This window comes from Montipora capricornis, chromosome 7 (genome assembly GCF_036669925.1).
Source record: "Montipora capricornis isolate CH-2021 chromosome 7, ASM3666992v2, whole genome shotgun sequence".
NCBI classification, from domain to species: domain Eukaryota; kingdom Metazoa; phylum Cnidaria; class Anthozoa; order Scleractinia; family Acroporidae; genus Montipora; species Montipora capricornis.
Genome location: NC_090889.1, coordinates 28,426,455 through 28,436,454, shown reverse-complemented (window position 1 = coordinate 28,436,454; position 10,000 = coordinate 28,426,455). Strand labels below are relative to the sequence as shown.

At 37.2% G+C, this 10,000-nt stretch overlaps 1 long non-coding RNA gene across 2 annotated transcripts in view; it reads right to left on the bottom strand.

Moving 5' to 3' along the window:
• LOC138056774 (uncharacterized) overlaps positions 1 to 4,963 on the bottom strand; it is a 36,872-nt gene extending 31,909 nt beyond the window's left edge. The window contains exons 1-2 of one of the 2 annotated variants that reach the window (XR_011133534.1): positions 4,711 to 4,963; positions 1,990 to 2,069 (exon numbers count right to left, since the gene is read on the bottom strand). This is a non-coding gene — a long non-coding RNA (uncharacterized lncRNA). The remainder of the gene's footprint in view (positions 1 to 1,989; positions 2,070 to 4,710) is intronic. The other variant, XR_011133535.1, reaches the window with a different exon arrangement.
• Between the last annotated feature and the right edge of the window lie 5,037 nt (positions 4,964 to 10,000).

Sequence of the window (10,000 nt, the reverse complement as noted above, 5' to 3'; positions counted from 1 at the left end):
ATAATTTTACGCCACCTTCAAAGGTTTACTGCAAGCCTCAAAATTCGCTATCTCAATCAGCAAATTGCCAACTCAGGGTCGATTCACTCGAGGTCATTACAGTTTCAAAGAAATTGATCATTTTAAGTACATATTCGTAGGGAGGGATAAGACCTTGTTTTTGTGCAACTTAGAAATCTGAAAGGGTACTGACGCATCAATTAAGAGCAATAGATCGAATATTAATTATTGAATATTAATTAGCTGGACCCCCAAATTTTTTAGAAAGGGGTCCAGAAGACCCTCAAATTTGAAAACCTGGATACATCTCTGATATAACATTATTTTCCAAAAGTAGTGTTCAAAAAACGAGCAGCAGTGTTTTATAGGGGTTTAAAAACACGAGGCGTAGCCAAGTGTTTTTAGACCTGATAAAACATGTGCTGCAAATTTTTTGAACAGCTTCAAAAACATTCCACAAAGAGCGTGTCCCTCTGGACTCAAAACTGGTTCAAATTGTGAGAGGTGAATATTAGCATACAAGAAAAACAAGCTTTGCCTTATTAGTATTCTTTATATAAAGAATACCAACGAGGAGTGTTTTATCAGGATATATAACTCATACACATGACGTTTTATCCGTGTTTTGATAGGCTGTTAGGCTCATGAATTATTAATGAGCTTTTGCAGCAAGAGATGATCACTCAGCTCAGACAAGCTTGGTATGTTCTTCTTTAAATAATGCACCATACACTTTCTAATTACCTTGTCTTTATGAAACAAGCTTGATGTTTGCTTGTAAGGAATTCTGGAAGGTTCCCGGGGAGCATGTTTGCATTTGTGAACAGACTCAGCCCTTGCTCTATCGCAGGAGATTGGTTCGGATTCCTCATCAGTTTCCTTACATAATCAATGACAGAGTTTTTCGACAGTTCGTCACGATGGTCCGCCACACAAGTACTAGTGTCTGGAAGCATGGGTTCCTTGGTTGCCTCACTGTTTTTCATGTTGTTCAAGTTGAATTCATATGGCTTTGGTGACTCAGCTTGCAAAACTTTGTGATCACTTTGATAAACATTGGTATACTTTGATAGCTTCAGTGTCACTCTCCAAATGGAAGTTTTATTAATCCCATGTGAGCTTAGGGGATCGACACCATGTGTCTGTTGATTCCATTTCGACATGTATTAAAGTCTACGCGTTGGTGAGTGAAAGGCGGTGCACAATTAATTGCAGCAATGTGTACTTGTTCAGAATCTTTTTCTTCACCTTCGAGGAACACTATTTCTTGAATTCTTCAGTCTCTTGCTTCTAAATGCAGCAGAAGGTGCTCAAACACTTAAGTATAAAAGCCACAAACAGCAATGGTGGCACACAACCTAGCAAACAGAAAGTCACAGCTCTCTAAGCTGTGTTGTGATTTTCCATCCTGATAGGCTAATTAGATTGAACTTCTGGTTCAGAAGGAGTGACAATTTGCATAAAGATTCTCACCAAAAAACTTGTGGATAATTATCCAGAAGTAAAAATGGGCCTATAATAAGTATCACAGCTACATGTACAGTACATTTTGCGTTACAACAAACTTTCTTGTTATTGAGTAAACATCCCACAAAACAAAATCAAGGCATACATGTACAATTTGATACCCAACTCAAATTACGCGACAAGCAGAGTAATCTTCCTCCCAAATCACTGAGATGCTCGCTGATAGGTTGCAGTATGTATGCTAGCACAATGTTGTTGAGCGTATTATTTCATGGTGTTCTCGTAATTGCTGTTGTTGCTGTCCTTGTGATTTATCATTATAACAAACAACCTTGTGGGCCAAAACAGGTTTGACAAGAGACCTAGACCAACTTTTGCATGGAACTGAGGTTCGCCGCTCCTGCTCAGTGCATTTTTTCTGTACAGGGTGCTTTGCTCATAATGTAATAAAATGGCTAGAAAGAAACTGCTGTGACATTAATGGTACAAATACACAGGATTCAACATCAAGAAAATCCTTACCATCAGCTAAGTAGCTTCCACTTCTCATCTTCACATAACAGTTCTTCCCCTTCCAGCTCTCATCCATTTAATTGTGTGACCTTGAAATTGATGGACAATACATTATTAAATGGTATTAATTCCACATGGCACTAATGTTTTCCAAAGTATTCTTTACATTGTATATGTACAACAGGTCAGACAGCCATTGTCACAACAATTATTGAGCCCACCATAACTTTCTTGGTTGCTCCTGCTAAAACAATATACATGTACTGTATGACTACTTTTTTGTAGTGACTTGCAAATTGATTATATCAAATTTAAAAAATTTAATTTAAGTCCTTCTTCAACAGAAAGATTGCTATCCTTGACTTACGTATCATATTTCTTACAGCAGTCACGTTAGCAAGTCTTACGATTCAATACAGCTTATACCTACACTCTGCTACAGAGGAACTGTGTAGTACTAAAAATAAGTGCAAGTAAAAAATTGCCTTGTGCAGTACCGCTCAAAAGGTATCTTGCATCGCGTTTCCTGTACATTACGAATCACATTGTACACTACGCGATTCCTGTTGTAACTGCCTGAAATATGCCTGTTAGTATTAATAAGTACCACTCATAGGAAATCAGAGTATATTGAGATGTGCATAACATAATTATGTGCAATAACAATAGTAGACAGCATGCTTAAAAACACAACTCTTCAGCAAAGGGCTCATCATCAGCAGTTTTGGTACAGAAATTCATCATTTAAGGCTGAGAATTTTGCAGCTTTATTTGTTTTGTTGTAAATACAACACTAGTAAAAAATTATTTTTGGTGTGAATATTTTCAGAGTGACAGTGAGGGCAACTCGCTTGCAGACACGTAACAAATACAACTTTATGATGCTCACGAATCGTCAATAAACAGGCCGAACGTCGTAAAAAAATAGTGTTACTTAAAAAGATCAGTGTTTATGACAGAGTATTTTGTTGTCTGAATTACCACTGGCAAAAGTTGAAATTAGAGAATCATGTGTGATATAAATGCTGACGCCAGTGTGTCTGTATCGTACTCTGTTTACAACTCTGCATATTAATTTGCAAAAGATTTCTCAGATTGCACTGATATCTCGCCTTATCTGAGCTGACTGTATATAACAAAACGTGGAGTGAGGGTGTTAAACTTTGAAATAATGCACTGTAGATGTTTTCATCGTCGACATTTATGGATCGAAAATGATAGCAATCGAAGCGACATTCCGTATGTAAATTTTTGACTTGTCGGCAGTCACACAATTTATTCTTTTGTCTACAAAAACAATAAAAGGTAAAGCCAAATTATGGTTATGAATAACAAAGAGACAAAATTAATGCGCATTCAATGTACACATGTTGTGCGTGTTAATTTTGCGTCTGTGTTGTTCGCTTATCTTCGAGCAACACTGTATGGGACTCTGTGAGAGCATAAATCACAAAATTGCCATTAAGAAACAATGTTTGAGCAACACTAAAAATCAAAAATTGATAGTAAAATTGACCTTTTATAAACACTTTCCAAAATTTATATACATGTATTTAGCAAAAGGTCAATTAAGATTGTGCGTGAGCCTTAAGCCACTGTAGTTGCAGAGTTTTCAACTTGCATGTGGTGTGATTCCTGTAGCACGCGGTGCAAATCTTTTCCTGTGCGAGGGTGGAAAGTTGCTTTTGAGCGGTACTGTATAAAAGACAAAAATAATATCCTATATTGTACAATGTATCTCTAATCTTGGACAAAATTGTTGAGAAAATTTTGCGTTTGGATTCACTGCAATCACAAGTATGAAATATAAGCTCTCTTTTTGTTGACAAATGCCCCCCCCCACTTGATCAATGTTGCTACACGAAACAAAGCATGTCAAACCTGGGCTTATCAACATTGCTTGTAGGGGGAAGGAGTGTCGCTGCTAGATGTAGGGTGGGATATTGATGGTGTAGTGTGTAAAGTAACCCCTTTTTAATATTCTCAACCCTTTTTGTCCAAGAGTGTTGACTAACACATATTTACATGTACGTTTTAAAACATTTTAACTTGGAAATAACAGAACGTAAACTAATCTTACTAATGCCCCTAGGATTTGACCAGTGACGCCATCATTGAGAAACTAGAGTAGGATGGAAGCCACTCTCTGAAAGAAGAGACCAGCACACTAAGGAAATGGTTAATAACTTTCTTAAGGGCCTTGCTCCTGACTTATTTAAGGATTATTTTAATTCTAAGCATTGCGACATTCATTCTTATAACACTAGATCCAGAGGAAACCTTTTGTTGATAAAATCAACTTAGAAATTTTAAAAACATGGATTTATTATAAAGGAGCAACGATTTTTAATTGTAATTGTTAGTGCCTATTTCTTATTTTTATTATTTTCTATTGTATATTTTTGGATTATTTACAGTTATTATTAGTTTCACTGGGTCCATATTGATACCAGTTGTATAACTGAAATGGTTATAAATAGATACTATAAATATTATTATTATTTTTTATTTATTTTTTCCTAATTAGGGCTAACGCTGGAAACATTAGCGTACAAATCTTTCTTATGATGGCTAATTAAGCTTTATCAACTCGCTTGACATAAGCTTAAAAACCAACCTTTCTTGTCTCATAATTTCCCAACGGACTCGACCTTTCATTGCCAATATTTTTTGAACATTCCATCCACTTATCAATGGAGAAATAAATTGAAATAAAACGCTTTTGCTTACCTTCAGAGTAAACTCGGTGCTTTTAAAACTCCCACGGCTGGCCATATTTTTCCACGTGGGAAGTCGGGTTGCCGAAGTTACATGCAACTGGTTTCATCAATAGGATGTTTCAAGCTCTGTCAAACTTTAAATCCTGAAGAACAATGACCATAATGAAGTTTTTTTTCCACTTAAGGTTTAAGAACGATGCTTTTTTGCTGAAATTTCCCCGCAACGAAACTCCACATCAAATGCAAATGGCGCCCTATGCCTCGAGATGATGCACTTGCAGTGAGAGATCGAGAATGCGTGACAGCGTGACAGCGTGCGTGACATGACAGATGGCTGAAGCCCAAACAAGGACAGTCAAAAAGTTATAGTTCTTCTCGAAAGGTTTTAGTAAATGAAATTATTGTCAAAATGGCATGTCTGCCCCTCGTAATGAAATTCAAAGAATGAAGAGAACACATTGCTGGCGCCCAAGTTTGTCATTTTCTGAATTAGAATATATCAGCATCAAAATTCACAAAAACAGTTGCTTGTAGCGGCAATACCTCACATTTAAAAGATAAGTCTTATCTTTATTATTTTCGTACAGGTATTAAGGGGGCTTTCATTTATTAGCGCATTGGGGGGGGGGAGGTTACGTTATTTTAGAAAAGGATTAAGGGTGGGGGGTTGTCACATGTTGAGAAGACTTTAAAGGGGGACAGGCCCTTTGCTTGACCATGTCACGTGACCTTGTCAATCATAAAAAATGGTCATGGTACTTAATAGATGCCAGAAATGAAAAGAGTGTGATGAAATTAGTAAGCATGTCAATTTTGAGTCCACTGACATTTATGTGAGAGATTTTACAGTGATTTTAATGTTTGAAGGTATTACTGAGATGTATATGGATAACAGCTGCTGGATGGCTTTGCTATAATAATTGACATTCTTGCAAATTTCATCTCACTATTTCCATTTCTGGGATCTATTTTGTACCACAATCATTTTTTATGATTGAAAAGGGCACATGAAACGGTCCTGCATTTCTAATAAACTTCATGTTGGCTCTCCCATTTCACTCTGCTCATGACTTCAAAGCTGAATGAAGGAAAGGTACAAGTCTTTTATTTTGATACTAATTTAGCCTACCACGTATGCTTCTACTCAATACTAGTTATTACGTGTGCAACTGGGCATAATTTGCTTCACACTATGTGTTGGCTGGTTTTAAAAGTGACAGTCTGATACGACATATTGTGCTTTTTGTGATGGTATGCAAGCTGAATTGTTGTTTCGAAGGATAAAGATGATTGGTGAGTTGAAAATGATAAATATAATGCACCAGTCAATTGAAACCATGGCCCCCTGACCCCCGGAACCCAGCGGGGGAGTATCAGGGACATGGCTGTGGTACAGTGGAACCCCCCCCCAATAACAAAGTGCCATGGTACCAAAAAAATTCTTTGTTGTAGCAGGGTCTTCATTATAGCAAAGACCTTTTAACAAATTATCTGGTTAATAGAAAGAATATTAATTTCGTTACAGAGAGGTAATTAAATAAATAACAATTATCAAAAATCCAATACTGTACCTAGAAAACATTATTTTTATTCATTTGATACTGTAAACTCAAAGTGTAACGTGCTGGCAATCAAGACATCAAATTCAAAAACACTTTCATTTAACTTTAAATTTAGAAGTAACGTGTCAGCAAGCTTAAGCATAAAATCAAAACACTGCAATAGTACAGTAAATGTATTTGTCAAAACCGGAATAAGCAAGCTGTGATTTCTAATAAAATCTGTTGTTTTTAATGACTGCTGCGAGCGACTGGACAAAATACTCGCTATAGCAGGGTAAATTGTACATACACCTTTTTCCAAAATGGCCGCCATTTAAATATCCTTTTGTTTTTATTCAAATTAGCCCTTGATGCCTTGTTCTAAAGCTTAAAATTCAAAAGAATATTTTATCTTGAACGAGGCAACAGGGGCCAATTTGTATCTGCATAAATCAGTGGCCATTTTGGAATAAGGTGTTAATTGGGACCATCAAAATCTATTTGACCTAAATTTTACAATTCTCTTGACATTGATATAATCAATTCTTCCTCAACAGCTTCCTTCAAGAAAGCACTTAAGTCATTCTTTTTTAACAACTATTCTGAAAATTAAGTATTTTGTTCTTCCTGTGTCAAATTGTTTTCACCCTGTAATTTTACTTTCACAACTGTTTACATATTTCAACACCTTAATTAAATGACTAAGTGTTTGTAATTGTATGCTTCATTACCAACTTGTAAGTTCAAACTGTTTTTAATTTCCGTTCATTACTTTATATTTCAACACGTTAAATAACTAAATGTTTGTAATAATTGTATTCTCCGTTGCCAACTTGCATGTCAACAATAGATAGATGCTTTTACTTGGGGAGGCCTAATTTACATAAGCTTAGTAGTTTCTTTTAGGCCTCCTCGCCACCAATGTAATTCAATAAGTTTTCTTTCTCTTTTTTGATTGTTCATATTTGTATTTTAATTTCTTCTTTCTGTGGCAAAAAATAAATAAATAAATAAATAAAAAATAAAATAAATTTGTCACAGTGGAGTTCATTTCCACATATTTTACTATAATTCTTCCAGGCTTTCAGTTGTTGTTCGTTATAACAGGGTCTTCATTATAGCAGGGTTCCACTTTATTGCAATTTTGCAACTGTGCATTTCTCTGAGGGGGGGGGACAGGACTTGGGCAGTAACAGTTTGTTAAAATTATAGGAGATTTTGCACAGGGTAGGCAGTGGGGATTGTAACACTCTAGTTTCCCCGCAAGGGGTGGGGAAAGTTTAAAATGTATCACTGTACAAATGTTACATCCCTCACTACGTCCCAGGAGGGGGGGGGGGGGGGGGGGGTGATTTCAACTGACTAGTGTATAAACATTTTAATACAACATTATGAATGCAATGTTCTCCTTTCATATTTTATACATTGGGTGGCTGTCAAATGTATGAGGGGGAGAGATTAGGGGTTGAGATATAATGCTGGATAAAGTAGGGGGGTTATATAATATATATTATTGTTGCCATTAAGAAGCCCAATACCCAGAGCTTCCATCTGTATTGTTCACTTCAGTCAACCCTTTCCTGTATCTTTATTTTTAGCACTCACAGTTCACACAGATTTTTGGTTGCAAAATTAAAGACTTTTTCCAGACTTTTTCCAAACTGCTAATTTCTTTTTCCAGACTCAAGCTTAGTATACATAGTTTGTCCCATGATGCAGTGCTGGCATAAGAGAGATTTGAGACTTCTTGCTCTGTGATAATATTTTCGCCAAAGACGAAATTTTAAATAAGATTTGATTACCTGAAAATATTCAATTAGCAATAAAGCAATTGTTTCAGTTTTCAAAAAAAAAAATTCTCCAGACTTTATCCAGGTCTGGAAAACTGGTTTGCAAATTTCCAGACTTTTTCAAGAATCAGGGTCCCAAAGGGGGGTCCCTGGATTTTTTTTGCTGTGGAGCCTGGAGCCCAATCATTTCTCCCGTGTTTAGAGTACAGTCTACTAGTCAACAGTGGAGCCCAGAGCCTTAAAGTAGCTGCTATGGAGCCCTGGAGCCCCGGTTTTTTTGGCCTAGGAGCCCTGCTTTTTTAGGCCCGGAGCCCTGGAGCCCTAAACCCCTTTGGGACCCTGAAGAATTCAAGACTCTGTGCGAACCCTGAGAACTACTATATTTTGACATTACGTGACTGAGAACATACATGAAGTGGATCACATACATATGTGGTGTAATAAATAGCTGACCATAGGTCTCTTATACAAAAATTTGGTTTTATCAACGGAGTTGATAATGTAAATTGGCCACCGTACAGAGATTCTAAAAGCTGAGAGATTCTTAGCTTTTAGAATCTCTATACAGTGGCCAATTTACATTATCAACTCCGTTGATAAAACCAAATTTTTGTATACTACAGTACTTCCCCACCGACGCAGCACCACAGTTTCTTTAGAAACTACCCCTTCATTCATAGGTCCCTTATGATTGGCTATTGTGAAAAAACCCACTTAAGTTTCCCTGCAAGGTGCTTCTAAAAATAGAAAGATACTGGGAGGGGTTGACTCAGAGGATTAATATGGAAGGTCCGGGTAATGGGCTCCTGTTGCCAATGCTATAGAGGGGAGGGTGATGTATGTAGGACTTTCCATGTAATTTTCCCAACATCTCCCACCCCCACCCCTTAATGCACTATTAAATAAAGGCCCCAGCCTTTAATAAACATACGCAACCTTAGATAGAACTAAACCAAAGCTCATCTCTATAACTGAAACAAGGAAAGCACTTACAGCCTGATACTGTAAAACCCAAGCTTGATCGCAATGTTTCCATGTTTTCACCACAGAGTAATATTTGCTGTGCTCGCAAAAGAATTTCAAACTCTCGAGTGTCTTGAGTTGCAGCGTTGTTCAAAACCGTTGAATAAAAGAATTTGGTTCACTTGGTTTTGATAAAAAACTGAATTAAAAGTGTCTTCATGCAAGTTTCCCCGGCTTGGAAGGAAATGTTTCAGATCCACGTGTATTTTTCGACCCTTGTAATGTCAATTTTCATGCTTTTTTCTTGTTTGCTCTTCCGGGTTTTTTGTCGTCAGAGGATCAAAAATGAGATCGCGAGTCAAATAAAAATACGTTGTAGCACTCGAAATGCCAAGTGAAAAGCATTTAAAAGGAGTTCCGTCAGACGACTCTCAGACGGCGCGAGAGAAGTTGCAAATTGGGCGGCGAGTTACCAAGTTAGAGTTGCGAAAAGTGGAAGCTCACCTGATTATTCGTTCTTGGAGGCCCTTCAGCATTTGATAGATAAGTGTGTTGCTTTCAAGATAAGTGATCGAAGGAGATAAGTTAAACTGGGCAAAAAATTTCTCCAAAAGGCGACTGATTTCTCTTCTTAAACGGAATGAAATTTTCTTGAAAATGGCGCCTACTTGGTACCCAACCCACGTGATAAAACATTTTACCCTGATTGGCTCAAAGGCTAAATTTTGCTCTCTCATTGGCTCAAAGGCTAAATTTTGCTCTCTCATTGGCTGGGTGCGTTGTTAAAGCCCAGCAACTGGCGAGAAAAGGGAGTGAGCAGCCCGCGTCAGTTTGGCGCCAACTTGACACTCCAGGGTGTGGGAATGTGGACAAAGCTGAAACGAACTTCAGGATTGAGGAAAAATATTTAAAAAACACGATGCGCGATTCGATGTGCCGCAATAGGCTATAAATTAACAATTTACTCGTTTTCCGTTTTTGATCTTCAAAGCCAGGAGTCCACCCT